General features: G+C 44.9%; 1 protein-coding gene and 1 long non-coding RNA gene across 9 annotated transcripts in view; one reads left to right on the top strand and one right to left on the bottom strand.

Moving 5' to 3' along the window:
* KMT5B (lysine methyltransferase 5B) overlaps window positions 1–17,846 on the bottom strand; it is a 68,404-nt gene extending 50,558 nt beyond the window's left edge. Inside the window, exons 1-2 of one of the 8 annotated variants that reach the window (XM_053275823.1) lie at window positions 16,686–16,790; window positions 15,702–16,087 (exon numbers count right to left, since the gene is read on the bottom strand). The gene's annotated coding sequence lies outside the window, so the exon portion shown is untranslated. Of the gene's footprint in view, window positions 1–15,701; window positions 16,088–16,685; window positions 16,817–17,186; window positions 17,636–17,701 lie in introns of those variants that run through there. The other 7 variants (XM_053275788.1, XM_053275815.1, XM_053275804.1 and 4 more) reach the window with 7 other exon arrangements.
* LOC128336376 (uncharacterized) lies at window positions 17,614–20,567 on the top strand. Its single transcript, XR_008311939.1, has 2 exons — window positions 17,614–18,190; window positions 18,281–20,567. It is a non-coding gene; the product is annotated as an uncharacterized LOC128336376 (long non-coding RNA).
* The last annotated feature ends 4,788 nt before the right edge of the window (window positions 20,568–25,355 follow it).

A 25,355-nucleotide genomic window follows, 5' to 3' on the forward strand; every position in this document is an offset into this window, starting at 1 on the left:
CCCGAAAGGACCATTGGGGCGTCTGAAAGAGGGCCCTCCGAAAGGGAACCTCTTAACATGTTGCCAGTGTGCGCGACTTCCATTGTTAACCGCCCGTCAAACGTAGCAGCCAAAGAGACTGACGAAGAAACTGACGGGGGAGAGGGGGTGTGCAAGAAAGAACAATCAACCCGCAACTCCTTTCCCCCCCTTGCACACATAAGAGTAAATGAAGGTAGAAAAGGCTGAGATCTCACGAAAAAACAGTACTGTCTCGGAGCGAAACAGGACCAGAACTGGGTCAGACAAGACAGAGCAGAGGGGGTAGAGGATGTGCAAAGTGTTGATTGGCCCTGTTTCGGAGCATGCGGAGCCCGACAACCTATTACGTGATGGATGCCCTCCCCATACCTTGGAAAAAATTGGAACCTCCACTTCTCTGGATGTTCTTACGAAAAATCTGAAAACATACCTGTTTTATCATAGCTTTTAAGTTTTTAGAGTTTTTTTTTAAATTGTTCTAATGGTTTTAACATTTTAATTATTGTTGTTTTAATTTGTAAAACTCTAGGGGATTTGTATATGGGTCGGTATAGAAGTGTGCCTAAATAAATAAAATGCAGAAAATCAGAGTTACAAACCATCATTAATCATGATGGTTTACAGAGTTTACAAACCATCATTTCATTTTTTAAATTTATTGTTAGATTTATATACCGCCTTTCATTAAAAAAAAAAAAAAACAATCCCAAGGCAATCATTAACCACAAACAATCAACAATCATTAACCACAAAACATCATTAGCCACTACTATTCGTGGCGAATAGTAGACATGATCGCTCCTAAGCGTCCTCTCCGACACACTTCAAAATTGGCCCCTTGGTATACAGAAGAACTACGGGGGCTGATACAGCAAGGTAGACGACTGGAGCTCAGGTGGGGAAAGATTCGGCTTGAATCCGATAGATTGCAACATAGAGCTCATTTAAAGATCTATGCTCAGACAATATGTGCAGCAAAGAAGCGATTCTTTTCTGCCCGTATTGCATCCGTAAGTTCACATCCGGCGAAGTTGTTCAGGGTTGTGAGAGGGCTAGTATGTGCCCCTCCTCCCTTAAATCAGAATCTGGAACCATCAATTACCCACAGGGTGGATTTGATTTAAATCAAACTGATTTAAATCACGATTTAAATCACTAGCAGGGTGGATAAAAATAAAAAAAATCCAATTTAAAAAAAATCTGATTTAACTCAAAAAAATCAATTTTTTAAATTTAAATCGGATTTTTTTGATTTAAATCGGATTTTTTTGATTTAAATCGGATTTTTTTGATTTAAATCGGATTTTTTTGATTTTTATCCACCCTGCTAGTGATTTAAATCATGATTTAAATCAAATCCACCCTGATTACCCACTATGATGTGTTTAATGAATTCTTTGTGAGGAAAATCTCTCGTATTCGGGCCGACTTAGATTCCGTCTCCACAATTACTTCAGTGTCTGATTTGGAGGTGTCCAGCAACTCCTCTTGTATGGTTAGGTTGGATCAGTTCCAGTTTGTGACTCCTGAGGATGTGGACAAGCTGACTGGAATGATGCAGCCCACCACCTGTCATCTTTACTCTTGCCCGACATGTCTTATACTATCTCGCAGAGGGGTTGTTGGCAGAGATTATAAATGTGACTCTGAGGGAAGGTAGGATGCCTCCTAGTCTTAAGGAGGCAATTATTAGACTGCTTCTAAAGAAGCCTACCTTGTATCCCTCAGAGCTGAGTAACTACAGGCCTGTCTCCAACCTTCCGTGGCTGGGCAAGGTAACTGAGAGGATGGTGGCCTCCCAGCTCCAGACAGTTTTGGAGGAAACTGATTATCTAGACCCATTTCAAACTGGTTTTCGGGCGGGCTGTGGTTGGCCTGTTGGATGATCTCCACCTGGATTGACAGAGGAAGTGTGACTCTGTTGGTCCTTTGGGACCTCTTGGTGGCTTTCGATACTATCGACCATAGTATCCTTCTGGAGCGTCTGAGGGGTTTGGGGGTGGGAGGCAGTGCTTTGCATTGGTTCCACTACTACCTCTCGGGCAGGTTCCAGATGGTGTCCCTTGGAGACTGTTGTTCTTCAAAATCTGAACTTCTGTATGGTGTCCCTCAGGGCTCCGTATTGTCTCCAATGTTGATTAACATCTACATGAAACCGCTGGGAGAGATCATCAGGAGATTTGGTGCAGGGTGTTATTAGTATGCTTATGACCCAAATCTATTTCTCCATGTCAGTATCATCGGGAGAGGGCATAACCTCCCTAAATGCCTGCCTGGAGTTGGTAATGGGCTGGATGAGGGATAACAAACTGAGACTGAATCCAGATAAGATTGAGGTACTCATTGTGTGAGGTCAAAACACGGGAGACGATTTTGATCTGCCTGTTCTGGATGGGGTCACACTTCCCCAGAAGGAACAGGTACGCAGTCTGGGGGTGCTTCTGGATCCAAGTCTCTCCCTGGTGTCCCAGGTTGAGGCAGTGGCCAGAGGTGCCTTCTATCAGCTTCAGCTGATACGCCAGCTGCGTCCGTTTCTTGAGATAGATGATCTCAAAACAGTGGTACATCTGCTGGTAACCTCCAGACTGGATTACTATAATGCGCTCTATGTGGGGCTGCCCTTGTATGTAGTCCGGAAACTACAGCTGGTTCAGAATGCAGCAGCCAGGCGGGTCTCTGGGGCATCTAGGAGAGACCATATTACTCCCGTATTGAAGGAGTCACACTGGCTGCCGATATGTTTCCGGGCAAAATACAAGGTGTTGGTCATAACCTATAAAGCGCTAAACAGCTTGGGCCCTGGGTATTTAAGAGAACGTCTTCTTCGGTATGAACCCCACCGTCCATGGAGATCATCAGGAGAGGTTCGTCTGCATTTGCCACCGGCTCGTCTGGTGGCTACTCAGGGACGGGCTTCTCTGTTGCTGCTCCGAGGCTTTGGAATGCGCTTCCTAGTGAAATAAGAGCCTCCCCATCTCTGACAATTTTTAAAAAGTCTTTAAAGAGGCACCTGTTCACTAGGCTTTTAACTGATACTGTTTTGATTGATTTTAATGTTGTTTTAGAATATTGTTTTAAAATTTTTAAATTGTAATTTTTTGTTTTTAACTAATTTTTTAATGTTGTTTTTATTTTGTTGTAAACTGCCCAGAGACATAAGTTTTGTGTGGTATAAAAATATGTAATAAATAAATAAATATTAACCATCAACAATCATTAACCACAAACCATTATTAGCCACTACTCTGCAACAACTGAAACAATATTACAATTCACACTTGAAAGCTCTGTACTGCTATCTAATATGTCACAAGCCAGCACCTTAAGAACGGGACAAAAAATCGGGGACTTATGGAGTGCAACGGTTTAGGAGGAAAATCAGAATTCTCAAGAACAAGCAAATAAAAGAGAAGCAAATCCTGGATAAAAAGCTACTGAGAAAGCACCTCCTGTCCCAATAATAACCAAAAACAGAAGAATAAGAGCAAGAGTTGCATAATTCAAAGCTGAAACTGGAAGTTCCTGGTTCAAATGTCAGCACTGCCATGCATTCACTAGACACCAAGTCAGTCATGACTCACTTCCCATTAATTGCAATGGGACTACTCAAGAGTAACTTAGTCTGGATGACAGTCAGTAATTCTGGCCGACCTTACAGAGCTGATTTTACATTACACACATAGCTTGACAAATCCCAGATGCCAAAGAGCCATGGCACCTGGAAATTTAACTGTGGTGCCTAGGCGAGGACATTCAAAACATAAAGTAAAATCATGCCGTCAAGTCAGTGTCGACTCCTGGAGACCACAGAGCCCTGTGATTTTCTTTGGTAGAATACAGGGAGAGTTTACCATTGCCTCCACCTGCACAGTCTGAGATGATGCCTTTCAGCAACTTCCTATATCGCTACTACCCAATATAGGTGTTTCCCATAGTCTGGGATACATACCAGCGGGGATTCGAACTGGCAACCTCTTGCTCCCTAGGCAAGTTATTTTCGCGCTGCACCATTAGGTAGACTATTTAAAGGAAGAGTTATTTAATAAAGTCTTTATTTCTCCCAGGCAATTATGTTTCTGTTCTAAGTCTGCAACTTGTAAATGGGATAAAGAGAACTTCGTTTATCCCCCCATCACTCCACAATGTCCATCATGAAGTCTGGTAAGTCAAGTGTCCATTGTCCGGATTCTAAATGTTTGGGTGGATAAAATAGGTAAACTGTGAGTATAATATTCATTTGTGCTATTTTAAGCTCAATATATTGTGACAAACATCAGTACTTTGGACAACTGATAGGGAATGCCTATTAATGTACAACAAACTTTAAAAGTTAATCCTGCAGAATACATTGCTTAAGGTTTCACTGCTCAATCCTGCAGAATACATTGCTTTCCCACAGCTCTCGAACTGTTCCAAGCCAAGCCAATTAGCTCAACTACTCTATGGTGCTCAACTGGGTCCTTTCCTCAATATTGTGATCCTGGAACATGTACAATCCAAGTTCTTGAGGGCAGCGCTACGTGTACCAAGATGTGTCTCCAATGCCACCCTACGCCTGGAAATCAAGCCTGAGGCTAGGATGTGGGTGCCCACTCTCTCCTATTGGCTCAGACTATCCATTTGCCCAACTGGTCTTGCCCCTCTAACCCTTCATGATGATCATCAATCTAATTGGGCTCAGGCAATTGAGGTGAAATTAGCTACTCTGGGCCTCTCTCCACTGTCCCTGCTCAACATGGGCTACAATCAGGCAAAAGCAATTATTAAGCAGTGCATTGCAGACATTGAGCACCAAATGGACCTCAGTAGTGTCTCAAAATTTTATATCAGTGAGGAGCTTAGATATACTCCTCTCTTGCAGCATATCTCACTCAACTGGAGGTCCCAAACCACAGAAAGGTATTCACTTTGGCTCACTGCCATGGTCTCCCCTCAGCAGTGCTACAGGGCCATTACAGAAAGATCCCATTTGCAGAGCGATTATGTCCCTGTGGCTCAGAACAGATCGAAACTACTGAGCATGTCCTTCTATACTGCCTGTTTTATAGAGACATTTGTGCCGCCCTCATTCTCCCATTGCTAAGCAAGTTCCCGGGACGTTCGAGACAATTCTACAGTTTTCTGTTGCTCTCTGACTCTAACCCTGCCATAACACATAGCATTGCCAAGTTCTGTGCGGCTGCAATTGGCATACGTCGAAGGATGATAGGTTGTGAGCCCCCTTAATCTGATTCCTGATTGCTCTAGATTGACCTCGTACTTGCCCATGCCTCCATACCCATTGTTTTATTGCATTGTACTGCATTTTATTGTATTTTACTGCATTTTATTGTCCTATTGCTTTTTATCATTTTAAATCTGGACTTTTACAATTTTATATTCTCCTTTTCATCGTTTCTGTGCATTTTTATAACAGAAACTGTATTATTATATTTTATCTCTTTTAGCATTAGTAAATTTGGGGTTTTAGCTTTTTTAGCATTAATGTGTACATTCTATCTATTTTACCTTGTAAGCTGCAATCATTCTTAGTTTTAGCCTTTTGATGATATATACTAATATGTATTTTAACTTGCCTTTTTAGAATTGCAATCATCCTTAATTTTAGCCTGACCATGATATGTACCATCATATCATCATAACATCATCATATAACATGTAATTTTTAACCTGTATTAATTTTATGCTGTTCTCTGACCATAATAAAGGATTGAAATTGAAATTGCTTAAGGTACAATTATATGCATTTTATTACATTCACATATCAAAAAATCATTTTTTAAGGTTGAGTTCAGACATCATGTTAAACCATGTCTGAAGAGTGGTTTGTTTGTTTGTTAATTATTTATTAAAACTTTTATACCACTCTTCCAAAAGGCTTGGAGCGGTTTACATTAAAACACCATTAAAATCAGTTAATAATTAAAAGAAAAATTATAAAAGCATAAAACAATGATTAACAATTAAAAACATCATAAAACAACAATTAAATAGTCAGAACAATTTAAAAACAAGTTTTAAAAGGCTGAGAAAGCCTGGTCGAAGAGATGTGTTTTCAGAAGTTTTTAAAAAACTGCCAGAGATGGGGAGGCTTGTATCCCAGCAGGGAGCGCATTCCACAATCTCGGGGCAGCAGCCGAGAAGGCCCGTCTCTGTGTAGCCACCAAATGAGTTGGCGGCAACTGGAGATGGACCTCCTCAAGTGACCTCAATGGGCGGTGGGGCTCATAGCAAAGAAGACACTCTCTTAAATACCCAGGGCCTAAGCCATTTAGGGCTTTATAAGTTATTAACTAGCACTTTGTATTTTACCTGGAAACTTATTGGCAGCCAGTGTAGCTCCATCAGCAGGGGAGTAATGCAGTCTCTCCAAGATGACCCAGAGATCAACCTGGCTGCCACATTCTGAACCACCTGAAGTTTCCGGACTACATACAAAGGCAGCCCCACGTAGAACAGAAGTCCAGTCTGGAGGTTACCAACAAATGTACCACTGTTTTGAGGTCACTGATCTCAAGAAACGGGCGCAGCTGGCGTACCAGCCGAAACTGATAGAAAGCACCCCGGCCACTGCCTCAATCTGAGAAACCAAGAAGAGACATTGATCCAGAAGTACTCCCAGACTGCGAACCTGTTCCTTTTGGGGAAGTGTGACCCCATCTAGAACAGGCAGATCAAAATTGTCTCTAGAGTTCTGACCCCTCACAATAAGTACCTCCGTCTTATCTGGATTCAGCTTCAGTTTATTCTCCCTCATCCAGCCCATTACTGCTTCCAGGCAGGCATTTAGGGAGGATATGCCAACTCCTGAAGAAGTTGACATGGAGAAGTAGATCTGGGTGTCATCAGCATACTGATAACACCCAGCTCCAAATCCCCTGATGATCTCTCCCAGCAGTTTCATGTAGATGTTAAAAAGCATTGGAGAAAGTATGGAGCCTTGAGGGACACCATACTTAAGCTCAGATTTTGAAGAGCAACAATCTCCAATCGACACCATCTGGAATCTGTCCTAGAGGTCGGAGCGGAACCACTGTAAAACAGTGCCCCCAACCCCCAGCACCCTCAGACATTCCAGAAGGATACTATGGTCGATAGTATCGAAAGCCACCGAGAGATCCAAGAGGACCAACAAGGTCACACTTCCTCTGTCAATTCCCAATTGGAGATCATCCACCAGGCCAACCAAGGCAGTCTCCACCCCATAGCCCACCCGAAAACCAGTCTGAAATGGGTTTAGATAATCAGTTTCATCCAAGACATACTGGAGCTGACCGCTTGGACCACCCTCTCAATTACCTTGCCCAGCCATGGGAGATTGGAAACTGGCCTATAATTGCTCAACTCTGTTTAGCAGTACTATTATGAATTTAGGGTTAATGCATTCCCCAGTCCACTTTGCACATGAGATAAGGAACGTTGCAACGTCTGTTCCTTGTTCTGTTCCCATGTTCTCAAACTTGAGAAATATTGACCCTCAGCAGTTTGATATCCTGGCTTGTTCAAACAGAACTACCCAGAACTTACTAAGTTCCTTCCAGTACAACAAATCCCAGTTTATTTTAAACTAGGAAGAGAGCCTACAAACTTCCTCTCCTCATGTGCAAGGGGAGGGGAAATGTGTATGAGCCCAAGAATTGTGATAGTAACACTAAATCACAGTTTAGCATGATGTTTGAATTTGTCCAGTGGTATCCAGAGGCATCAAATAAACGCAAGCAGTGTAATACTAAACAAAAGGGCTGTGAGACTGGAATGATTGGAAGCCCAACATTGGAATTCCCTTTCCCCACCATGGGGAGGCAGCCAATTGTGGGCAATTGTCCCAGGTAGTATGGTGAAGAAGTGGAGCGGGTGTTCTTTGAATCCAACCCCACCCCTGGTCGAGGAAGGCTGGGCAGTTCGGGAGAATGCTGGGAACGAACACGGGGAGGGAGGAGAGTTGTACAAGGGACAATGGGAACGAGAATAGGGCAGCTGAGAAAAGGCACAGGGTGCCTGCTGGCTGTTGTTCCTTCCAAGCTTAAAAGCTGTAAACTAAACAACTGTAGAAAATCAAATAAAGTTCTGTTGTAGCACCATGCAAGTGATCATCTGAGTATCAGAGTAGCCCTGATTGTTGGACAGTATTCTACTGTCAAATATAGCGAAACACCAACAACTTTCCCTCATCACTGAAACATTCCAGTGTTCTCAGACTCTACTAGTGAGCCTATATATTCAAACCTTACTCAGAATGAAACTGATAGCACCTGTCTCAGGTCTGGAGAAAGGAAAGAGAACAAACAGGACCATATAATTCCACGAAAGTAATCTATACTGAAACAAGAATCCCATTAAAAAAGGAAGGGTATTCCATCAATCTCTAGCACCAGACACAAATGAAGAAACAGGCAAGTATTGCCTGTGGCTCCTCTGTGATACATAAAAACTCATTTGGAGAGGCATCAGAGAGGAAACAATTTGTCTTTAAGAAAGTTGGCCTCATACTTTGAGCAAGACAAAAGACTATTCTACACTAAAACGGAACCCAAAATACAAGAATAATTCTAAGGAACTTGGTTTACAATACCTACATAAGTGGGAAACCCTGTAGTCATATATATAGCTCAGAAAATTCAATACCAAGAAACAGCTTTCAAGAACATCTATTCTCTTCTGCTAACCACATTTACTCTGACATTTACTTTCTATTTCTTGCCCTGGAACACTTCCAGGAATTACACTTAGTTTCTAACAATATGTTTTCTTATGCGTATTTCAAAAAACATATTTAACTTTGGACATGACCCTTAGACAGCAACATCCCCATCCAGCAAATGAGATCTACGTCCAAGTTTCCAAACACATATCACTTAGTGAGGCAAGGTTAAGTAGCAAGAAGGTTGCTGCAGTCTATTTCACCTGGGTTCCAGAATGAAGCTGTGCACTGCTCTGTGCTGCCCTGTGGCGTGAGCATGCGCCCCAACTTTTAGGGGGTGGGGCCACTCTGGGAAGAATATCTTCATGCTTGCATGCAGAAAGTTCCACGTTTCCTCCCTGGCATTTCCAAGACAGGGCTGGGAGAGACTCCTGCCTGTAACCTTGGGGAAGCTGCTGCCAGTCTGTGGAGACAATACTAAGCTAGATGGACCAATGATTTGACTCTGTTAGTGCTCCTGCGCTAATATTTATCACTAAGCAATCACATTTCCACGATTTTCCAGTGAACGTAATGTTGCAGAACTGCGATTGCACAATGCTAAGTATTAGCACAAGAGCATTCCTGCATGACACCACAGGTGTTTTAGATGCCCACAGCAGTGCAACTGCCCACTTTGCATTGTGTAGAATGTTAGCCATAGAAGCAAGTTCCACTGATTTTTTTTTAATATCATCCCAATTCTGTAAGCTGCTGTCCTGACAGATATGATTTCTGTTGAATCCTTATGCATGCATGCCTATTCTACCTCCTTCCCAGTAAGTTCCAGGATTGACTTCTATGAAGCAGAAAACAATATTCGTTGATTTGACCTAATCTGAATCAGATGGACTTGACCCAGACCCAATATTAAAATAGTTAGATTTAACCAAGGTGTTCTCTAGTTCATGTAGGTCCACCTTGCAACTTGTTGGGAAAGTAGTAGAGTTAACAGGATGCACAAGACGGTTGCACTGACACAAAATTGTAACTAGAGGATTATACCAGCACTAGTAATTTTTAGCCCGTTGTAATAACGGGCGCTAGCCTTAAGGGGAGCTACTGCCACCTCTTGCTGAGGCCGCGGCCGCCATCGGGGCTAGTCGCCCCGCCACCGCCTCACCCGCACTCTCGGTGGCGTCGCAGCCGCCGCCAACGGGGCCAGTCGCCCCACCGCGGCCACAACTACCTTTGGCCGAGGCCGCGGCTCCGCCGCCGCCTCGGCCACACTCTCCTCCTGCCGTTGGCGGCGGCCGCTTCTCCTTGGCCCGCCGCTTCTGCTCCTCCCGGCCCTCTCGCCGTAACGGCGGCGGCCGCCATCGGAGCCAGTCGCTCCGCCGCGGCCACCGCCTGGTCCAACATGGCCGCCCGTCTCTGGGCGGCCGTATCTTTTTCGCCCGATCTGGGCATGCGCTCCGCGCATGCCCAGATCGGGCGAAAAAGACACGGGCGGCACGGACGCACGCCCAAGGCTTTTATGGGTAAGGATTAGATCAGCAAAGAATACTGCACTGGCACAGAAGCATGACTTGATGCTACAGCAGAGGCAAGGCAAAAGAAATTACAAGGCAAAGAAAAGGATGGAGAGGAGACAAGGGATAAAATGACCTGTATGCTGCAAGCCTTTCTGTCACAATGGGGTCACCTACATCAGTGCAACCCTATACACTTGAACAACAGTTTTAATGGGACTGCAATTAACACGAAAGATAGCACATTGGATTTTCCCCAACCTGCTTTGCACTGAATGCAGCAGTGCTCTCTTGGCATGTCAAACTCTGTTACCACAGTTTTGCACACTGCAAGATCAGTATGTCTACTTGCTTAACATAACAAATTGAACATTGAACATAATAACCCAGGAACAAAAATTAAGTAACTGCCTATGCTGGATGGTAGGGATGTGCACGATAAATTTTCGGCACGGCGGGGGTAGAGCTTTAAGGGCGGGGGAGAGTGTATTCACATACACCCCGCCGCGTTTCCCCCGCCGGCGCTCTCCACCCGTCGTGCACACGCGCTCGGGACTTCCAGCCACTTCCGGCCGACGGGGGGAACGGGGCAGCAGGGAGGAACGCTGCCGCCCCGAGGGGCTTAAAATTCGGAGAGCGCTGGTGGGGGAAACACAGCGGGGGGGGGTGAGTACACTCTCCCCCGCCCTTAAAGCTCTACCCCCGCCGGCGCCGAATCGCCGAATCAGCCCCCACACCCGAAACGTTTCGGAGGCCTTTACAATGGCCTCCGAAACGTTTCGGGCACAAGCTTACTGGATGGTCACAGACAGGAACCAAGCTAAATTATAAACACCTACCTATGTATAAATTAGATGTCAAAACAAGAGAGAGCCATTTCCCTTTCTCACGGCTTTTCTAAAGGTAAAGTGTGCCATCAAGTTGATTTCGACTCCTCATGCCCACAGAGCCCTGTGATTTTCTTTGGTAGAATACAAGAGGGGTTTACAATTGCCTCCTCCCGTGCAGTACGAGATGATGCCTTTCAGCATCTTCCTATATCACTGCTGCCCAATATAGGTGTTTCCCATAGTCTGGGAAACCTACCAGCGGGGATTCGAACCTGCAACCTTCTGCTTGTTAGTCAAGCATTTCCCCACTGCGTTACTTAAGGTGGCTCATGGTTTTTCTTAGAGGTCGTCAAAGCCAGTCCAAGTCAAGAGCCAGAGAGTACGTCACACGTTCCGAGTCAAAAAACCAGAGAAGGAAGTCAGCCAGTCCGAGTCAAAATCCAGGAAAAATTAGTAAAAAGGTTTGGATGAACTAACAAGAAGAGGAACTTTCCAACTACAGAGGCAGACCGTAGGTCCAAACGCAGAGGTGGTCGGAAAAGAACTGAGGGACTTCGTGCCTCAGCCACGCCTTAAATAGCACTCTGCAGCGTGGGGGTGTGGCTTGGGCGCTTCGACTAGCTCAGGCATGGCTACCGCTCGGTTCCTGCGCAGGCACAGAACCCATTCTTATGGGCATTGACGGATCTCGAACCAGATCATAAATAAAACCCCATTAGCTTGGCAAAGAGGCACCTTTTAACATGGTGATTCTCTTTATTTAGCAAGGGGAGAGTAACTGGCCCTCTCCATCCCCAGCACAGCACCCCTCCAGTGGCTGTAGCTGGTGTCTATCTTATGTTTCTTTTTAGATTGTGAGCCCTTTGGGGACAGGGATCCATCTTATTTATTATTTATTTATCTGTGTAAACTGCCCTGAGCCATTTTTGGAAGGGCGGTATAGAAATCAAATACATAAATAAAAATAAAATAAATATTGCAATAATCTGTCCTACGGAATTTTAAAATAAAGTTCAGAGAATAGTGAACACGGCTGTCATTGCACAGCTCTGAAAAACTGCAACTGAAGCTATAATCCTATGCAGTTACATTATTTTTATTTACTACACTTCCATTCCGCCCTATCCAAAGGCGCTTTGGAACTGGGTTTTAGTACTTTTTGTGCTTAACTAGAACCTCATGAGGTTTTTATCTTCTGTATAACTGGTACACAATTCAAGCATCATTCATCTCAAGAAGACACTCTCACAACTCACTAAAAAACAGTAAGTTGGATCCTAAGAATGATTTGGGTGAACTAAAGTTCCATGGTACAAGGATGGGTGAGTGTGTAAGTGAAGTGATTTTTACCAATCTTTTGGTTAAAAAGTGATTTTTACCCTAGACCTGTGTGCTTCCCCACCACTAAAAAAAAAAAAAGTGATCCTGAGTAGGGATGTGCCAGCCACCAGCTGAGCACAGCTCCCTTAAAAAGCAGGAGCTCCTTACCTGCTTGTCATTGTCCCAGCGCTTTCCCAGCCACAGCACCAACTCTCCAAAAGCCCGCGCATGGCTGTGGCACTGGTCCCTACAGCCTCCGTGTGACATCAACATGAACATGGGTAAATGTGTGATGGCTGTGTGCACGCTGACACCGTGCAGAGGCTGCAGGGAACAGCACCACAGCCACGCATGGCCTTTTGGAAAGTGGGCACTGCTACCAGAAAAGTGGTGGGGTGGTGACAAACAGATAAGGAGCTCCTTACCTGCTTTTTAAGCGAACTATTCCCTGCCCCACCAAACCAGTTTGAATGTCGGTGCCCGAGAAACTTTAGCACTTCCCAGAGGAGACGCTGAACCAGATCGTGCACATCCCTACTCCTGAGAATTGGTGGCTTTTTGTGGAGGACACGCTAATGTGCTCATGCGTGCAGGGTACTTCTGCTCACTTCCGGACCGAGGAGGGAATAGGGCAGCAGGGAGGTACGCTGCCGCCCCGATGGACAAGTTTTTAAGAGAGAATCAGCGAGGGAAATATGTGTGTGGGGGGGTAAGCGTACCCTCCCCTGTCCTTAAAGATATCCCTCACAAACACCCCATTCAAACTGGCAAGTGCCGGTTCTTTGCACACCTCTAGGGTTCAGTAGTATTGTGAGGGGCATCACAAAACTTTGATGAATTGTTTGGGTGGGCATAGTTTATCACTGTCCGCCTGGCACCCCACAATAAAAAATGCTAATTTTCTGTGGGTAGCTATGTTAATGTTTTTTCCTGGTGAGCAGCTCCTGCTAGGGATGTGCGATGTGCATGAACCTGTTTAGAGGCCCTTTTATGGGCTTCACCTCTCTACCATCCCATCTGCTCCTTGAACCGGAAGTGGTGCGTGCATGTGCCGAGCACACGTGCTACTTACGGTCCGAGGAGCGGACAGGGTGGCAGGGCAGACGCTGCTGCTCTACCAGACCAGTTTTTACACAAGCACTGGTGGGGGAAACGCGGCGCGAGGGAGTGCACCCTACCCCCCCTTAAAGTTAACCCCACCTCCTTCGAACGAGTCCCTGCCACTTCCGTGCACAGCCCTAGCTCCTGCCAGACACTATTCCCCCCACCATCCCAATTTCACATTTCCTGGTGCAAGGTGTCAAGAGCCAGACCAGGAAAAGCAGCATCACCTGAAGCACTGTTTCCATCGCCACCCACAGAAATGCAGCACTAATTGTTGGGGAAAAATTATTTATTTTTAAATAGAGAAAAGTTGTTCCTTACCCCAAAACAATTCAAAGATTAAAGGGCACCACATGAAGCTACACGGTTTTATCCCATTCCCAAACTACCTCCAGCACCCATCCAAAATGCCAAAATTCTATCTGGTAAATATATTTGGGCAACACTACTTCTAATGGATTAGTATTTTAAAAAATACAAAAAATAATTACATTTTGATACTCCAGAAGCGAACAAGATATTTACAACAACATGTGTGTGTGCATAATGTATAGATCTATATAAGAAACCAAAATCTAGAAGGTAAAAGGATTAAATATCTGAAATCCAAATAAGGGTGAACTACATACACTTAACTACTGAGCCACTTAATGGTGCAGTGGTGAACCAACCTGTCTAGAGAGCAGGAGGCTGTTGGTTCGAATCCCTGCTGGAGTGTTTCCCAGAATATGGGAAACTCCTATATCAGGCAGCAGTGATATAGGAAGGTGCTGAAAAGCATGGGAGAAGGCAATGGTAAACCACTCCTGTATTCTATCAGGAAAACTACATGGCTCTGTGCTGTGGTCGCCAGGAATTGACACCGACTCGACAGCACAACCTAACCTTTCCTTTCCTACAGACAAGCAGTGCCTCAAATTTGTAGCAGGTTACTTTAATTAAACAAATACTTTCCGAATTCTGCATAGCTCAAAAAAAACTGCACACACCTCTAACAAAACATTTCACCTTCCTTGTTTTGCATCTCTTGGGTTTTGTTCTCACAAACACAAATGAAGTTGTAAAGTTGTACCTGGGTTGTATTACTTCAGACTACAGATCAAAGCCCACGTAACTGAATACTCATCCATACAAACAACTCCCTGCACACAGAAAACATGCATGTGAGGGGAAGGAATTCTAGACCTAGCTTATATATTCTATATGTAGGATTTTTCTTCTATTTGGGAGCACTAGAATAGGGATGTGCACGGTTCCGCCAGTTTGAATGTGGCAGGGGTCTCTCTTGGGGGAGGGTGCACTTATCTCTCCTGCCACTTTCCCCCCACCGGCGTCTGTGTTTTGCAAAGCTGATCGGGGCAGCAGCATACCTCCCTGCTGCCCCCTTGCCCTCACCTTGCAGATATGACTGGATGTCGCCAATGCGCCTGCGCACGCCAGCACCAGCACACACTGCCGCCCCGATTGGCTTTTCAAAACACGGACGCCGGCGGGGGGAGGGCGGCCGGCGGGGGGAGGGCATCCTCCCCCACTCTTGAATAGAGACCCCCGCCACCTTCAAGCCTCCCTGCCGTGGTTCAATGCACATCCCTACATTAGAGTAGTATGATCCTGTCACATGTTTACTGCCTCATTAGAGAGGAGCTTGGGGGACTTGGACCTTACCAATGGTCTTCAAACTTTGCTACCTTCCGGGAACAATATGTACACTGACTTACATACCTGCCAACATGTCCCTATTTTCCCACTCATGTGAATGGGAAAACAGGAATGCGTTGGCAGGTATGGACTTACATTCAACTGACTTACACTGCAAACTATTCTCTACATATTAAACTATTCTGGGTGATTTATCTAGAGCACATACACAGTTTTCACAGGGTACTGGCTAGGCCCATTGGGCCACACCACTGATAGTGAATCCTAAACCTGCAGCTGTGCACTACAGTTGAACATCAGCAATGGTTGGGCAGCCATTAGTCATTTTTTTCATTGAAAGACCCTGATACGCTTTTGAGGAACTCCAGGATTCTCCTGAAAACAGTAAGAAAACAACTAGTATATACCCCTACACCACTTAGTGCTCAGAATTTGTCTGTTTCTCTCACACAACAGTCCTGCTCAACCGTTTTCAACTTCGAATCAAAACACCAGACAACACATTTCCTCTCTCAGTAACCATATCAATCTTTTGCTGATATTTCCATCATTTTTGCCAGTAAAAACAATGGTCTTCGTAACTAACATTTTTGGAGATGAAAAAAAGACTATTACCATAGTATGCATTTGTAACAGTGGCTAATGAAAAGGCTCTGTGTGTGTGTGTGCGCGCATCTCCATAGAAGAGTTACAGATTTCTCAGCTGAATAAAGTTTCAGTCCACCACTTCGAAAGTACCTCTTGCAAAGGAAAGCTGGTACTTAAATCCTGACAGCTGACAGGATAAGAGCAAACTTGCTCCGCTGGCTCAGAGAGAGAAGTCTTTTATTTTCCGAGGGTTTCCTGAATCTGCGCCGCCCCCTAGAGGTCGTCTTTCGTCTTTTTCAGAGGCTGGGAGCAAGGAGCTCGCCAGTTCCTCCACGCGAGGCGGCCCTACCCGATCCCTGTCGCAGCTGCCTCCGGCCGGCGTCGAGTACCGCTCCCCAAACCCATCACATTCACTGGCAAAACGAGAAATACCCGAAATGAAAGCCTATTGTCTCCAACAGAATCTGGTCCCAGCCCAAAGTCTTGTAAAATTCACCCCCCCACACACACACACACCACCACCCACCAAATGCCAAAGAACCGCAGGAAGATGCCAGCTGTCACAGCCACCAACCCGGAGACGGGTGTGCGTATGTCATCGTCACGAGTGGCTCGGCGCCACTCTCCTCGGGCCCTTTAAAACTCACTGCAGCCTCCTGGCCCGCTACCACCGCCGCCGCCGCCCCCGTACACCCTCGCAGGTGGGACGCACTGCACCACCACCACCACCACCCCCGGTCCCAAAGAGAGACCTGAAGGCTGTGCCATCTCGGGAGCTAGCCAGAGAGGCCTAGGCCTGGAGCGGAAGACGTCCCTTAGGGACCCGTCGGAGTCCGCCGCTCCGAGTACCCAGGAGATGCGCAACTAGGACAGGCATACAAAGAAGCAGAGGCAGCCCCGCCTCGGGTCCCACCGAGGGGATGCTAAGCGAAGGGCACCCAGTCCTGGGCTCGCTGCCTGCCTCCTCCCCCCAGCGCTCTCCCCTCGCCCCGCAGTCAGTCAGCATCTCACCGACTCTGCCTCGGGGCAGTGACGCGTCCAAACAAGGGCTGCTTCGGCTGGTCTCTTCCTAACCACCGCCGAGCCTCCCACTCCCCGGTCCCTAAGCGGGTTCTTCTTCTTCTCCCAGCGGCGGCGTCCCCTTCCCTCTCCCCCCGCCCCTTCAGCCCCCGAAAGCCCCACAGCGTTGCCCTCGTTCTCCGAGAAGGGCGGCGGTGGGGACATCCTGAGGTCCAGTAGAGGACAGAGTCTCCCCCACATTTTCGCCCCCGAAGAACCCCGTTCCCCTCTCAGCCGCGAGCAAGAGCCCCCCACCCGGGCTCTCTCTCCCCTGGGGCCTTGCCCGACCTGAGGGGCCTCGCTTCTCTCCCGCCCCCTCCCCGGAAGGAGCGGGGCCCTCGCCACGGTGCCAATTCCACGTCCCCCCCCGCTTGTCACACACACATACACACACTCGCTCTCTCTCACACACACACACACACACACTTCTCCCCCTCCTCCCCGACAACTCACCTCCTGGTTGCCCCGGGCACCGAAGTCCTCTTTGCCCCCCACGACCCCGAAGGTCCAAACCCACCACCGCTGTTGTCCAGATTCCCGGCCAAGGACGAAAAAAATTAATCATAAAAAAAAAATAATAATAATTCCAAGGGGAAAAATGGCGGATTAAAATCCAAGATGGCGGCAGCAAAGGACGAACGATATCGGGAAAGCTACCTAGAAATCCATCCGCCGGGACTCGCGAGAAAGAGTCCCCGAGTTCCTCCACAACAATCCTGCGGAGCAACAACACAACCCTAAACACGTTCCGATCGCCTGCGGATAGTGCCCATCACCCCAGACGGACGTACAGTGGCATATCCTCACTGTGTGCTGAAGTCTTTTGTCGCTTTCAGACCTACTATCTTCCTCGCACAGCCAGAAGAAGCACCTCCTGCTTGTGTGCTCCAAGACGGCGGAAGGACACAGTAGGCTCAGTAAAGGTCCCTTTGAAAGAGCGGAGGAATACGCTACCAATAGATTCTTACCTTAGTGTTTTAACTCCACAGGCCGAAGTGAGGTATAGCAAGCCATCCCGTTCGCCTCTGCAGTCTGTATACCTCTCTCGGCGGCGGAGGAACATCATGGAGGACGTTCCATGCAAGATTCGATGCGGAGGGATACATATATAAATAAGAGCTGTTAGTATAGTTTGAGAATCCAAAAGAAATCCGTTTTTTAAAAATCAATCCGCTTCTACATCCAGCCCTTTAAATAAACTGAAGTCGCCGCGGTGGAGGGACTGTTAGGCTACTTTGAGTTGGGTGGTTGGTATTGGCCGCGTACGCCTCAGTTATTGTAAGCTCCCACAAGTTGTAACCAGTCAAACCCAACTCAGCTGGCTAACCATGGCATCCACCAAGGCGCCATAAAGCTCCTATTTTTGCTGCTTTTAGGGGAGAGGTGTTTTTTAAAAAAAATTAATAAGGGGCATTTCAAGCACTTAGATTAGCCACACAAAGAACATGGCTGATAAGGTATTTTCTGCTTTGTGGGTTGCAAGTTGTGCAGGCCTATATTAGCATATACTAAAATGGCCCCGCTTTTTTCTCCTTTCTACTACACAGGGCTACTACACGCCGCAACCTTGCTTGGGCGAGGCAAAGTTCTGGCGACGCTTTAATGCTTCTACGAATTCTCTTTTCCTCAGACTCAAGGATAGTGTTCTGCTTCATGGGTGTTTTTTCCTTCCTTTAAATTGATCGAGAAAAGAGGTGAAGCACGCTAGAAAAGTGTCACCTTTGTAAGCAAAACATCTGTTTAAGTCCTGCTTCTGGTGAGAAAACGATGCTCACCAATTTGGGTGTCAAGAGTGCCGTGCTTTCCGTGAAGGGGAAGGCCCTTGACAGTGTCCTGCCAGCTCAAAATATGCTATTTGGTGCCACTAAACGTCATTAAAGTCCTTCAATGTGCCCTGAGAATGACACTTATCTTCAGTCTTGGGCTTGGCGTGTGTTGATTCGAATAAGAAGTTCAACATTCTTTAACCATTAATCAAATTTACGTATGAAAAGCGGAGGGCAGCTAATGTTTCTGTCTCCTTTCACTTCCACACCTATGAATATCTAGTTGTGTGCACCTCCCCTTTCTTGTTTTGCAAACTTTACAGACATTCTGAGCTGCTGCAGGTGCTTAATTCTAATAAAAGTCTTTTGTTTGCCTTTGCAAACTAACATCTGAAGAAGCAATGCACCCCACAGAAAGAAAGAAAACATATTGCAACTTTTCTAAACGCATCTGCACCAAAGATCATCCTTGCTGCCTCCTTGCTAAACTCAGAGCCAGCAGCATCTCCCTCCTTCACTTTTTCAGTTATTGTAATCTAAGAAAAATTGGAGTTGCTATAATGTTTTTCACTACTTAATATTAACATGGAAATCAAGCCAGATAAAGGGTGGGGAGCTTGACAAAAATTAAGAAGGTATAGGAAGAGTTAAGTTCCCCCTCCCCCCAAAAATGTTCCCAAGGTCATTACTACTATAGAGCAATTTTAGAAATCTCTTGGTCCCCCAGGTTTAAACATTTTAAAAACTGGTTTTATGACAACTGTTTCTTTCAGTAAAATCCTAGCAAAAGGTTGCCAGCTTTTTACTGGCTTTGCTTCTGTGCCTTTAAACAGCAGGCACAGTATGATGTATGATGAAATGTGTTGGGTAAAGCTTTTCCCTGCAAGACAGAATTATATGGAGAAAGCATTATTTGAAACATTTAAAGGTACAAAAGCAGGGCCAGAAAAAAGTTAGCAACCCTAGGTCAAAACACTGAATGGTATCTGAAGGTCATGTGATTCAGCGTTACCATTTTGAGTTGCTGCATCTTGTCCACCCAGAATGTAAATAGACACCAACCTAATCATCGCTATTTTGTTTATGACAGGCAGGCTGCCTAAACAGATGTGCTTTAACAGTAGCAGTCAATATGGATTCAGAATTGTGTGTGTTTAATGTCTTTAAATGCAATTTTAGCATTGTATTCCTGTGAATTAGGATGGATTCCTGTTGCACACATAGTGCAGCAGTCCTTGCAATTGCTCTTGATCATAACTATGCCACACATGAGGCTCATCAGCTCAGCCTGCCCAGAGCTTGTGTGAGAAGGGGCATAAATGCTTGTGAACAATAATGCCTGTAAAGCAGACTTTTCAAACTGTCTAGCTTCAGGGATCCCTTTCCATATAATCTTGTCTGCTATCACTCTGTGGGTGTCAGGAGTCAAAATCGATTTGATGGCACACTTTACCTTTATCACTCCAGAGAGCTGGACCAATAGGAAATGCTGCACTAGCAACTGTTTTTGTGGTATTGACAAGCCTTATAGTATGGCAATCACATACTTGCTGTGACTCTGCCTATTCAAAAGCTAAGGCTCTAAGCCTACTGCACCTCATTAGCACTCCCACCACTGTGTCTTTCAAGCTATCACACCTCAAAGCCAAACAAGTGTTCTCTTCCTTTTGAGATTTTTTCATTTGGTCTTTGATGCTCTCTCATAATGAGGTTGGATCCTAGTGGGCATCTGGCTATAGAAAATGGGATCTTAGGGTTCCCCTCTTACTGCTGCTGAGCTGAGGACTCTGCAGAGGAATCCCATCTCTGCAGGGAGTTCATTTGGCTCTCCATCCTCTATTGAGTCTGCCCACTCTGGGAGTTGGTTCTTTGGTGACAGGAACTTCCTAGTCTGCTGTTTCAGAGGCAAGGTCTCTCCCATCCTTTGAGGCGTTGACAGAGGTCCTGCTGTCTCAAGAATAGGAAAGACTATTATTAGAAAGACTAGGAACCATTTTCCTTTGTGATGAAAAAGTTTCTTTTCATTGACATGTGCACACAGAAACTATGAATAAAACTAAAGACTCTTGTTACTGAAATGTAATACATTTATTTTAAAAACACAGTGCCAAAGTTAACAGATGGTCAATACTAAATGATAGATGGCCTCTTCTTATAAATAAATGGCTGTAATTCATTTAAGAGCTCTGCTGATGTCATAAATTGCCAATGTGCAGCTTGAGTGATTTATTAACAGCTGCAGCCGTCCTTTGGTGAATTACACCACTGTATGCTGGCATCAGGTACCGCAATGTGGTCTTTGTAAAATATGGAAATTCATATTTTTCACCTTAACATTTTTAATATGTGGTTTTAGTGGCTATCCTCTATCTTCAAACAGGGAAAGCGAAAGCAACCAGAGTACATTTCCATACACCCCAATAGATGTCTGTTTTTCTTTTTTCAGAGTGCTTAAGAACATAAGAACAGCCCTGCTGGATCAGGCTCAAGGCCCATCTAGTCCAGCATCCTGTTTCACACAGTGGCCCACCAGATGCCGCTGGAAGCCACAGGCAGGAGTTGAGGGCGTGCCCTCTCTCCTGCCATTGCTCCCCTGCAACTGGTACTCAGAGGCACACCCTTGAGGCTGGAGGTGGCCCACAGCCCTCTGACTAGTAGCCATTGATAGACCTCTCCTCCATGAAGTCATCCAAACCCCTCTTAAAGCCATCCAGGTTGTTGGCCGTCACCACATCCTGTGGCAGAGAGTTCCACAAGTGGATCACGCATTGTGTGAAAAAGTACTTCCGTTCGTTGGTCCTAGACCTCCTGGCAATCAATTTCATGGAGTGACCCCTGGTTCTAGTGTTGTGTGAAAGGGAAAATAATTTCTCTCTCTCCACTTTCTCCACACCATGGACCATTTTATAGACCTCTATCATGTCTCCCCACAGTTGTCTTTTTTCTAAACTAAAAAGCCCCAGGTGTTGTCTTGCCTCATAAGAAAGGTGCTCTAGGCCCCTGATCATCTTGGTTGCCCTCTTCTGTACCTTCTCCAGTTCAACAATGTCCTTTTTAAGATGTGGTGACCAGAATTGTACGCAGTACTCCAAGTGTGGTCGCACCATAGTTTTGTATAAGGGCATTATAATGTTAGCCGTTTTATTTTCAGTCCCCTTCCTAATGATCCCTAGCATGGAATTTGCCTTTTTCACAGCTGCCGCACATTGAATAGACACTTTCAACGAGCTGTCAACCGCAACCCTAAGATCCATTTCCTGGTCCGTCACTGACAGCTCAGATCCCATCAGCATATATTTGAAGGTGGGGTTTTTCGTCCCAATGTGCATCACTTTACACTTGCTAACATTGAACCGCATTTGCCATTTTGTCGCCCACTCCCCCAGTTTGGAGAGATCCTTTTGGAGCTGCTCACAATCCGTTTTGGATTTCACTACCCGGAAGAGTTTGGTATCATCTGCAAATTTGGCCACATCGCTGCTTACCCCTGCTTCTAGATCATTTATGAATAAATTAAAAAGCACCGGTCCCAGTACAGATCCCTGGGGGACCCCACTTCTTACTTCCCTCCATTGTGAAAACTCTCCATTTATACCTACCCTCTGTTTTCTGTCTTTCAACCAGTTAGCAATCCACACATGTACTTGTCCCTTTATTCCATGACAGCTAAGTTTCCTCAGGAGTCTTTGATGAGGAACTTTGTCAAAAGCTTTTTGGAAGTCCAGGTAGACTATGTCAACTGGATCACCTTTATCCACATACTTGTTGACACTCTCAAAGAAGTCCAAAAGGTTGGTGAGGCAAGATTTACCTTTGCTGAAGCCATGCTGGCTCACTCCCAGCAGGGCCTGTTCTTCTAGGTGCTTTACAATTTTATCCTTGAGGATGCTTTCCATCAATTTGCCTGGAATGGATGTTAGGCTAACTGGCCTGTAATTTCCCGGATCGCCCCTGGATCCCTTTTTGAAAATTGGTGTTACATTTGCTACTCTCCAGTTCTCTGGTACAGAGCCCGATTTCAGGGATAAGTTAAATATTTTAGCAAGGAGGTCGGCAATTTCACATTTGAGTTCTTTGAGGACTCTTGGATGGATGCCATCTGGCCCTGGTGATTTGTTAGCTTTCAGTTTTTTCAGACAGTTTAGAACATCATCCCTTGTCACTTCTAGCAGACTCAGCTCTCTAGCCTCCATCCCTAAAAAGCCTGGTTCAGGAACAGGTATATGCTCAGTATCCTCTGCCATGAAGACAGACGCAAAGAACTCATTCAGTTTCTCTGCAACCTCCATATCCTCCTTAATAATCCCTTTCACTCCCTCATTGTCTAATGGCCCAACCGCCTCCCTGGCAGATTTCCTGCTTCTGATGTACTTAAAGAAGTTTTTGTTATTCCCCTTGATACTTTTGGCTAAATGTTCCTCAAACTCTCTTTTTGCCTCCCTTATTGTCACCTTGCATTTCTTTTGCCAGAGTTTGTGTTCCTTTCTGTTCTTTTCGTTTGGACAGGCCTTCCAATTTCGGAAGGAAGTCTTCTTCCCTTTTATGGCTTCCTTGACGGTACCCGTTAGCCATGCTTCCACAAGATATGCAGCTGTTAAACAGATAGATATAATGGTTTTCTATGCAAAAATGGTGATTGGTCAAGTCTGTCATAAAATTATATATGGGAATGAGGAAATCATTCACCATTAATTAAACAGCCAGATTTCTAGGAATTATTTCAATTAAAAATGGCTGTTGATACATACTGCCTTAAAATTGTAAATAAGATTGCAATCCTGTGCACCGTTATTTAGGATTACTAAACCCAGCATAGCAGTCTTCCAGTGGCTGTTGCTGGTGTCTATCTTATGTTTCTTTTTTAGATTGTGAGCCCTTTGGCGGCAGGATCCATCTTTATTTATTATATCTATGCAAACTGCTTTGGGAACTTTCGTTGAAAAGCAGTATATAAATATTTGGCGTATTCATATTAGGAATAAGCCACATTGAATACTGTGGTCCTGCTTCTGAATAAACATGCATAGGGTGCAACACACAAAATAAAGCTAGAAACAAGAATGTATCTCTCAGGAAAAGAGTCAGAGAGTGTTTAAGATAAGTCCATCACGTCTAATTTCCAAAGTCTATCACTTCTAATTTCTTTTTCAACTCTGGATAATCAATAGGAAAGAAACAAAGTTGTAATCCTCAGGGGTTTGGTTGTTACTACATGGTCAATAACTTAAAGAGAAGATTCAAAATTAGCTCTGCATTTCTAATAATCTTTTATAGATGCTATTATAAGATGATTCCCCCCTTCTAATATGGGTCCATCTCATGATACTTGCAAAAGCTATTCATGCGCTTCAAACCTCAGATGTTTGAAGAGGTGTTTGTTTCAGGGTGAACTCAACAGTTAGCCAAGCTTTTGAATTGCCACTTCCCTCTCTTTCATAAATAGATATATATGGAATCTTCAAATGATATACTTCCGCTGATTTTTAAAGCCCTATTCACACATTCTGTTCAACACATGTACAATCTGTGCACAGTATATGCATGTACAGTTATTCTGAACACACATACAGTTACTCAGACATTATGTTCAATGCACATCCAGTAGTAAACTTCCTATCTGAACCCTGCATCTGAGAGGATATATACGTAGGTTCACTTTTAAAATGAAACCATGTATAATCATTCGCACAAAATGTGTGGGACAGTCTGCCTGCTGAAATGTGGTGTAAATTAAAAGTTTCATCCAAAGCAAGCTCTTCATCATTCGAAGCTACTGTTCTTGCATCATAACACACTGGCTGTGTGACAGTTATCTTCAGTAGTAACTCTGATGTTTCCTTTTCTCCAAACAATTCTTGTTCCTTTTACTCAAACCAGTTCTTGCTCTTCTTTCACCTTTTTCTTAATGGCCAAAGTGTCTTTTGGAAATTCCACATAGTGAGAACTGAAGCTGAATGTGCTGGGGGAGAGGGACGAATTTGATATCTCTTCATCATATTGCTCTTTCTGCAGCTTCCTCCATTTCTTCTCTCTGGATCATACAGCATTCTGTCACTTCCTAGAAGTGACATTTATCCCAAGGTGATACAGCCACCACAAAGGAAATGTTATGTCTTGCATTTATTGTCATTGATTCTACCACCACTTTTCTTTCAATGTGCAATTCAGAAATATAGTCCCCATGTAACCACCTTATTTTCTGTTTGACATCTGTAACATAACCATAGCCAGTGATTTTATCTCTTGGTACAAGGTACAATTCTCATTCCTGTCCCCTTAAATTAAACCATCCTGGTTTGTAAACCAACAAGTTGGCTAATCGGTCTAGAAAGCTATCAAAGAAACAGCCACATTTAAATCACATTGATTTGGGATTAATGTACTGCTCTGTTGTCATGAGGTGTGTCATATCTGGAAGCAGCTACTGCAAATTCTTGAGAAAAAATTAAGTCAATTATACAATATACTGTCCTCTAAAACCCCTGTTTGTTTTATTATATTGTTCCCTTCCACTGGCATGTTCAAAGCAGCTAATAAAAATCAAGGTTTCTTAAAGCAGTGGCTGGCAACACAACATATCAATCTGCAAAAGCAGTCAAAGACATGGTTTGTATGTAGAATATTCCATGACCAGTCCCTGGCATTACCACAGTAGATGACAGACCTCTGCCTGAGACTTTGAAAAACTAGTACTACCAGAGAAGACATTACTGTGCTTCATTGACCAATGGTCTGACTCGGTATAAGTCAGTTTCATATATTCAGTGATGACCAATTGATGGGGTGGGGGTGGGGGTAGAAGGATAGTTGGCTATGGCTGTTCCTCAGCTACATTTAAAAATGCTGAAAAGGTCAA

The sequence above is a fragment of the Hemicordylus capensis genome, chromosome 1 (genome assembly GCF_027244095.1).
Source record: "Hemicordylus capensis ecotype Gifberg chromosome 1, rHemCap1.1.pri, whole genome shotgun sequence".
In the NCBI taxonomy this organism is placed as follows: Eukaryota; Metazoa; Chordata; class Lepidosauria; order Squamata; family Cordylidae; genus Hemicordylus; species Hemicordylus capensis.